We start from the raw sequence: 8,926 nt of genomic DNA, 5'->3' as shown, positions 1-8,926 counted from the left end.
CCAACATTAGATACTAGTGTGCTGTTCCTATAAACCAATCACCTGACAGAGATAGATTACCACTAAGACCCAATCCTAGACCCAACATTAGATACTAGTGTGCTGTTCCCTGACAGAGATAGAACCAATCCCAATCCTAGACCCAACATTAGATACTAGTGTGCTGTTCCTATAAACCAATCACCTGACAGAGATAGATTACCACTAAGACCCAATCCTAGACCCAACATTAGATACTAGTGTGCTGTTCCTATAAACCAATGACAGAGATAGATTACCACTAAGACCCAATCCTAGACCCAACATTAGATACTAGTGTGCTGTTCCTATAAACCAATCACCTGACAGAGATAGATTACCACTAAGACCCAATCCTAGACCCAACATTAGATACTAGTGTGCTGTTCCTATAAACCAATCACCTGACAGACCCAATGACAGGATAGATTACCACTAAGACCCAATCCTAGACCCAACATTAGATACTAGTGTGCTGTTCCTATAAACCAATCACCTGACAGAGATAGATTACCACTAAGACCCAATCCTAGACCCAACATTAGATACTAGTGTGCTGTTCCTATAAACCAATCACCTGACAGAGATAGATTACCACTAAGACCCAATCCTAGACCCAACATTAGATACTAGTGTGCTGTTCCTATAAACCAATCACCTGACAGAGATAGATTACCACTAAGACCCAATCCTAGACCCAACATTAGATACTAGTGTGCTGTTCCTATAAACCAATCACCTGACAGAGATAGATTACCACTAAGACCCAATCCTAGACCCAACATTAGATACTAGTGTGCTGTTCCTATAAACCAATCACCTGACAGAGATTACCACTAAGACCCAATCCTAGACCCAACATTAGATACTACTGTTCCTATAAACCAATCACCTGACAGAGATAGATTACCACTAAGACCCAATCCTAGACCCAACATTAGATACTAGTGTGCTGTTCCTATAAACCAATCACCTGACAGAGATAGATTACCACTAAGACCCAATCCTAGACCCAACATTAGATACTAGTGTGTTCTGTTCCTATAAACCAATCACCTGACAGAGATAGATTACCACTAAGACCCAATCCTAGACCCAACATTAGATACTAGTGTGCTGTTCCTATAAACCAATCACCTGACAGAGATAGATTACCACTAAGACCCAATCCTAGACCCAACATTAGATACTAGTGTGCTGTTCCTATAAACCAATCACCTGACAGAGATAGATTACCACTAAGACCCAATCCTAGACCCAACATTAGATACTAGTGTGCTGTTCCTATAAACCAATCACCTGACAGAGATAGATTACCACTAAGACCCAATCCTAGACCCAACATTAGATACTAGTGTGCTGTTCCTATAAACCAATCACCTGACAGAGATAGATTACCACTAAGACCCAATCCTAGACCCAACATTAGATACTAGTGTGCTGTTCCTATAAACCAATCACCTGACAGAGATAGATTACCACTAAGACCCAATCCTAGACCCAACATTAGATACTAGTGTGCTGTTCCTATAAACCAATCACCTGACAGAGATAGATTACCACTACCCAATCCTGGAGATACTAGTGTGCTGTTCCTATAAACCAATCACCTGACAGAGATAGATTACCACTAAGACCCAATCCTAGACCCAACATTAGATACTAGTGTGCTGTTCCTATAAACCAATCACCTGACAGAGATAGATTACCACTAAGACCCAATCCTAGACCCAACATTAGATACTGTGTGCTGTTCTATAAACCAATCACCTGACAGAGATAGATTACCACTAAGACCCAATCCTAGACCCAACATTAGATACTAGTGTGCTGTTCCTATAAACCAATCACCTGACAGAGATAGATTACCACTAAGACCCAATCCAAACATTAGATACTAGTGTGCTGTTCCTATAAACCAATCACCTGACCCACTAAGACAATCCTAGACCCAACATTAGATACTAGTGTGCTGTTCCTATAAACCAATCACCTGACAGAGATAGATTACCACTAAGACCCAATCCTAGACCCAACATTAGATACTAGTGTGCTGTTCCTATAAACCAATCACCTGACAGAGATAGATTACCACTAAGACCCAATCCTAGACCCAACATTAGATACTAGTGTGCTGTTCCTATAAACCAATCACCTGACAGAGATAGATTACCACTAAGACCCAATCCTAGACCCAACATTAGATACTAGTGTGCTGTTCCTATAAACCAATCACCTGACAGAGATAGATTACCACTAAGACCCAATCCTAGACCCAACATTAGATACTAGTGTGCTGTTCCTATAAACCAATCACCTGACAGAGATAGATTACCACTAAGACCCAATCCAATTAGATACTAGTGTGCTGTTCCTATAAACCAATCACCTGACCCAAATCCTAGACCCAACATTAGATACTAGTGTGCTGTTCCTATAAACCAATCACCTGACAGAGATAGATTACCACTAAGACCCAATCCTAGACCCAACATTAGATACTAGTGTGCTGTTCCTATAAACCAATCACCTGACAGAGATAGATTACCACTAAGACCCAATCCTAGACCCAACATTAGATACTAGTGTGCTGTTCCTATAAACCAATCACCTGACAGAGATAGATTACCACTAAGACCCAATCCTAGACCCAACATTAGATACTAGTGTGCTGTTCCTATAAACCAATCACCTGACAGAGATAGATTACCACTAAGACCCAATCCTAAGACCCAATCCTATAAACCAATAGACCCACTAAGACAACATTAGATACTAGTGTGCTGTTCCTATAAACCAATCACCTGACAGAGATAGATTACCACTAAGACCCAATCCTAGACCAACATTAGATACTAGTGTGCTGTTCCTATAAACCAATCACCTGACAGAGATAGATTACCACTAAGACCCATCCTAGAACATTAGATACTAGTGTGCTGTTCCTATAAACCAATCACCTGACAGAGATAGATTACCACTAAAAACACAATATTAACAGTATAAATTTTGCTTTTTCCTCTGTTTACAACTAGAGAACAAGGATAAATTCCCTAGAGACAATAGGTCCCAATTGGCACTATATTCCCTATGTATTACTCTACTAGTCTAAAGTAGTGCACTATATTCCCCTATGTATTACTCTACTAGTCTAAAGTAGTGCACTATATTCCCTATGTATTACTTTATGATTGTAGATTTACTTTACTAGTCTAAAGTAGTGCACTATATTCCCTATGTATTACTCTACTAGTCTAAAGTAGTGCACTATATTCCCTATGTATTACTCTACTAGTCTAAAGTAGTGCACTATATTCCCTATGTATTACTCTACTAGTCTAAAGTAGTGCACTATATTCCCTATGTATTACTCTACTAGTCTAAAAGTAGTGCACTATATTCCCTATGTATTACTCTACTAGTCTAAAGTAGTGCACTATATTCCCTATGTATTACTCTACTAGTCTAAAGTAGTGCACTATATTCCCTATGTATTACTCTACTAGTCTAAAGTAGTGCACTATATTCCCTATGTATTACTCTACTAGTCTAAAGTAGTGCACTATATTCCCTATGTATTACTCTACTAGTCTAAAGTAGTGCACTATATTCCCTATGTATTACTCTACTAGTCTAAAGTAGTGCACTATATTCCCTATGTATTACTCTACTAGTCTAAAGTAGTGCACTATATTCCCTATGTATTACTCTACTAGTCTAAAGTAGTGCACTATATTCCCTATGTATTACTCTACTAGTCTAAAGTAGTGCACTATATTCCCTATGTATTACTCTACTAGTCTAATTCCCTATGTAGTCTAAAGCACTATATTCCCTATGTATTACTCTACTAGTCTAAAGTAGTGCACTATATTCCCTATGTATTACTCTACTAGTCTAAAGTAGTGCACTATATTCCCTATGTATTACTCTACTAGTCTAAAGTAGTGCACTATATTCCCTATGTATTACTCTACTAGTCTAAAGTAGTGCACTATATTCCCTATGTATTACTCTACTAGTCTAAAGTAGTGCACTATATTCCTATGTATTACTCTACTAGTCTAAAGTAGTGCACTATATTCCCTATGTATTACTCTACTAGTCTAAAGTAGTGCACTATATTCCCTATGTATTACTCTACTAGTCTAAAGTAGTGCACTATATTCCCTATGTATTACTCTACTAGTCTAAAGTAGTGCACTATATTCCCTATGTATTACTCTACTAGTCTAAAGTAGTGCACTATATTCCCTATGTATTACTCTACTAGTCTAAAGTAGTGCACTATATTCCCTATGTATTACTCTACTAGTCTAAAGTAGTGCACTATATTCCCTATGTATTACTCTACTAGTCTAAAGTAGTATATTCCTATGTATTACTCTACTAGTATAGTGCACTATATTCCCTATGTATTAGTCTAAAGTAGTGCTCTATATTCTAGTCTAAAGTAGTATTACACTATATTCCCTATGTATTACTCTACTAGTCTAAAGTAGTGCACTATATTCCCTATGTATTACTATACTAGTCTAAAGTAGTGCACTATATAGGGAATAGGGCTCTGGTCTATAGTAGTACCACTATATAGGGAATAGGGATCTGGTCTATAGTAGTACCACTATCTATAGTAGTACCACTATATAGGGAATAGGGTCTATATAGTAGTACCACTATATAAGGAATAGGGCTCTGGTCTGTAGTAGTACCACTATATAGGAATAGGGCTCTGGTCTATAGTAGTGCACTATATAGGGAATAGGGCTCTGGTCTATAGTAGTACCACTATATAGGGAATAGGGCTCTGGTCTATAGTAGTACCACTATATAGGGAATAGGGCTCTGGTCTAAAGTAGTACCACTATATAGGGAATAGGGCTCTGGTCTATAGTAGTACCACTATATAGGGAATAGGGCTCTGGTCTAAAGTAGTACCACTATATAGGGAATAGGGTTCTGGTCTGTAGTAGTACCACTATATAGGGAATAGGGCTCTGGTCTGTAGTAGTACCACTATATAGGGAATAGGGCTCTGGTCTGTAGTAGTACCACTATATAGGGAATAGGGTGCCATCTGAATCCGTCTGATAAACAGTTCTGTCGGACTCGGAGGGTGAACAGTAAACAACAACAAGTCCAATCAGATTGTAAACAACAACAAGTCCAATCAGATTGTATTAGTCACATGCTTTATAAACAACAACAACAAGTCCAATCAGATTGTAAACAACAAAAAGTCCAATCAGATTGTATTAGTCACATGCTTTGTAAACAACAACAACAAGTCCAATCAGATTGTAAACAACAACAAGTCCAATCAGATTGTATCAGTCACATGCTTTATAAACAACAACAAGTCCAATCAGATTGTATCAGTCACATGCTTTATAAACAACAACAAGTCCAATCAGATTGTAAACAACAACAAGTCCAATCAGATTGTATCAGTCACATGCTTTATAAACAACAACAAGTCCAATCAGATTGTATCAGTCACATGCTTTATAAACAACAACAACAAGTCCAATCAGATTGTATTAGTCACATGCTTTATAAACAACAACAAGTCCAATCAGATTGTAAACAACAACAAGTCCAATCAGATTGTATCAGTCACATGCATTGTAAACAACAACAGGTGTCGACTAACAGTGAAATACTGACTGACAGTAAGAGTACCTCTGTGTTTTCAGTGTAAATCTCCACCTTCTCCTTTACAGTACGAAAGAGACTCAGTAATGTTGTCCTATGTGTGTGTGTGTGTGTGTGTGTGTGTGTGTGTGTGTGTGTGTGTGTGTGTGTGTGTGTGTGTGTGTGTGTGTGTGTGTGTGTGTGTGTGTGTGTGTGTGTGTGTGTGTGTGTGTGTGTGTGTGTGTGTGTGTGTGTGTGTGTGTGTGTGTGTGTGTGTTCAGGACATAGTCCTTTCCCTGCCTGTGGTCCCCGTCATTCCCTAGGAGTCAGATGTCAACGACAATGTGCTGTACCTGTAGTTGCTTTCATCAGGTCATTTATAGAACAATATAAAACATTTTAGACCGGTTGTCTGTCTGGGATGTGCTTTCATCAGGTCATTCATAGAACAATATAAAACATTTTAGATTAAGGCTAGTTAATAATCTGTTCATTAAACCAGGAAACAAAGGAAAAAACATTCTCAGATTAAGTCTAGTTAAGAATCTGTTCATCAAACCAGGAGTTGATGTAGGAGGAAATAGTGTTCCCTGAGGAGGAAGAGAGAGAATAACGAGGAGGAAGAGAGTTGAGATTGTGTTCAAGGAGGAAGAGAGAGAGGAAACGAGGAGGAAGAGAGAGAGGGAACGAGGAGGAGGAGGAGAGAGAGGGAACAAGGAGGTAGAGAGGAGGAACGAGGAGGAAGAGAGGGGAACAAGGAGGAAGAGAGGGGGAATGAGGAGGTAAGAGAGAGGGGGAACAAGGAGGAAGAGAGAGGGAACGAGGACGAAAGAGAGAGGGAACGAGGAGGAAGAGAGAGAGGAATGAGGAGGAAGAGAGAGGGAACGAGGAGGAAGAGAGGGGAACGAGGAGGAAGAGAGAGAGGGAACGAGGAGGAGGAGAGAGAGAGAACAAGGAGGTAGAGAGGAGGAGGAGGAAGAGAGAGGGGAACAAGGAGGTAGAGAGGAGGAACGAGGAGGAAGAGAGGGGGAACGAGGAGGAAGAGAGAGGGAACAAGGAGGAAGAGAGAGAGGAACGAGGAGGAAGAGAGAGAGGGAACAAGGAGGAAGAGAGAGAGGAACAAGGAGGAAGAGAGAGAGGAACGAGGAGGAAGAGAGAGAGGAGAACGAGGAGGAGGAGAGAGAGGGAACAAGGAGGAGAGGAGGAACGAGGAGGAAGAGAGAGAGGGAACGAGGAGGAAGAGAGAGGGAATGAGGAGGAAGAGAGAGAGGGAACGAGGAGGAAGAGAGAGGGGAACGAGGAGGAAGAGAGAGAGGGAACGAGGAGGAGGAGAGAGAGGGAATGAGGAGGAAGAGAGAGATGGAATGAGGAGGAAGAGAGAGAGGGAACGAGGAGGAAGAGAGAGAGGGAATGAGGAGGAAGATGAGAGGGGAAAGGAGGAGGAGAGGGGGTAAAGGGGGAGAGGAGGATATGAAAGAGAGAGGGAACGAGCAGGAAGATGAGAGGGGAAAGGAGAGAGAGTGAGAGGGGGTAAAGGGGGAGAGGTGGTAGAAAGAGAGAGGAACGAGGAGGAAGATGAGAGGGGAAAGGAGAGAGAGTGAGAGGGGGTAAAGGGGGAGAGGTGGATAGAAAGAGAGAGGGAATGAGGAGGAAGATGAGAGGGGAAAGGAGAAAGAGAGAGGGGTAAAGGGGAGAGAAGAAAGAGAGAGGAACGAGGAGGAAGAGAGAGAGGGAATGAGGAGGAAGAGAGGAGGAACGAGGAGGAAGATGAGAGGGGAAAGGAGAGAAGAGAGAGAGGGGAGAGGAGGAGGAAGAGAAAGAGAGAGGGAACGAGGAGGAAGAGAGAGAGGAATGAGGAGGAAGAGAGAGAGGGAACGAGGAGGAAGATGAGAGGGGAAAGGAGAGAGAGTGAGAGGGGTAAAGGGGGAGAGGTGGATATGAAAGAGAGAGGGAACGAGCAGGAAGATGAAGATGAGAGGGGAAAGGGGAAAGGAGAGGGAGTGAGAGGGGTAAAGGGGGAGAGGTGGATATGAAAGAGAGAGGGAACGAGCAGGAAGATGAGAGGGGAAAGGAGAGAGAGTGAGAGGGGGTAAAGGGGAGAGGTGGATATGAAAGAGAGAGGGAACGAGCAGGAAGATGAGAGGGGAAAGGAGAGAGAGTGAGAGGGGGTAAAGGGGGAGAGGTGGATATGAAAGAGAGAGGGAACGAGCAGGAAGATGAGAGGGGAAAGGAGAGGAAGATGAGAGGGGGTAAAGGGGAGAGGTGGATATGAAAGAGAGGGGAAAGGGAAGATGAGAGGGGTAAGGAGAGAGAGTGAGAGGGGTAAAGGGGGAGAGGTGGAAGAAAGAGAGGGGAAAGGAGCAGGAAGATGAGAGGGGAAAGGAGAGGGAGTGAGAGGGGGTAAAGGGGGAGAGGTGGATATGAAAGAGAGAGGGAACGAGCAGGAAGATGAGAGGGGAAAGGAGAGAGAGTGAGAGGGGGTAAAGGGGGAGAGGTGGATATGAAAGAGAGAGGGAACGAGCAGGAAGATGAGAGGGGAAAGGAGAGAGAGTGAGAGGGGGTAAAGGGGGAGAGGTGGATATGAAAGAGAGAGGGAACGAGCAGGAAGATGAGAGGGGAAAGGAGAGAGAGTGAGAGGCGGTAAAGGGGGAGAGGTGGATATGAAAGAGAGACAGGGGTGAGATTGGTCAAGCCTTTCAACTGGTTTAAACTGCTTATTTTATTAACCAATCAAATCACAAGCTCCAAATATAGTTCTTCTCAATTGGCCAGTCCGTTATCTACCACTGTCTCACATTGGCTGTCATCTCTTCATGCCCTTATCCCAATATCCAATCACCTTGCAGATCCACTTCCTATATTCTTCCCATTGTCCAATCACCTTGACGATCCAGTTCCTGTATCCCTCTCATTGTCCAATCACCTTGTGTATCCAGGGTGTGAAGGCGGAGACTTTAGTGTAGACGCCAGGTGAGTGTTGCGTGCGACAGGAGTGACCCCACGATGTCACACCGTACACTACCCACCCTCCGCCCGGACGCTCACACACCAACGGGCCGCCGATGTCTCCACGGCAACTGTCCACGCGGTGCTCCGATTGGCTGTTTGTCCCGGCGCAGAGCATGGATAGTGAAGGAGAGAGTGGTAACGCTGTTGGCAGTGAGAGGGGAAAGGAGAGAGAGTGAGCCTGTTGGAGGGTCTTAGGGGAGCGACCTGGAGGACAGAGAGAGACGATTACCATTACACTGGGCCTTTAGTCTGTTTAATCAGAGAG

At 42.8% G+C, this 8,926-nt stretch overlaps 2 long non-coding RNA genes across 3 annotated transcripts; both read right to left on the bottom strand.

The window, feature by feature from the left end:
- Positions 1-447: 447 nt before the first annotated feature.
- On the bottom strand, positions 448-1,747 carry LOC124028510. 2 transcript variants are annotated; one of them, XR_006837604.1, is made up of 3 exons: positions 1,710-1,747; positions 1,156-1,560; positions 448-838 (listed from the first exon to the last, which is right to left on the bottom strand). It is a non-coding gene; the product is annotated as an uncharacterized LOC124028510 (long non-coding RNA). The 2 variants fall into 2 exon arrangements; XR_006837603.1 differs by having other exon boundaries at positions 1,629-1,729.
- Positions 1,748-1,774: 27 nt separating this feature from the next.
- Positions 1,775-2,743, bottom strand: LOC124028511. The gene is made up of 3 exons (XR_006837605.1): positions 2,468-2,743; positions 2,012-2,335; positions 1,775-1,869 (listed from the first exon to the last, which is right to left on the bottom strand). It is a non-coding gene; the product is annotated as an uncharacterized LOC124028511 (long non-coding RNA).
- Between the last annotated feature and the right edge of the window lie 6,183 nt (positions 2,744-8,926).

Source organism: Oncorhynchus gorbuscha, unplaced genomic scaffold (genome assembly GCF_021184085.1).
Source record: "Oncorhynchus gorbuscha isolate QuinsamMale2020 ecotype Even-year unplaced genomic scaffold, OgorEven_v1.0 Un_scaffold_4340, whole genome shotgun sequence".
Classification (NCBI taxonomy): domain Eukaryota; kingdom Metazoa; phylum Chordata; class Actinopteri; order Salmoniformes; family Salmonidae; genus Oncorhynchus; species Oncorhynchus gorbuscha.
Note: the sequence above shows the minus strand (reverse complement) of the source record. Positions and strands in the feature narration are given on the sequence as shown.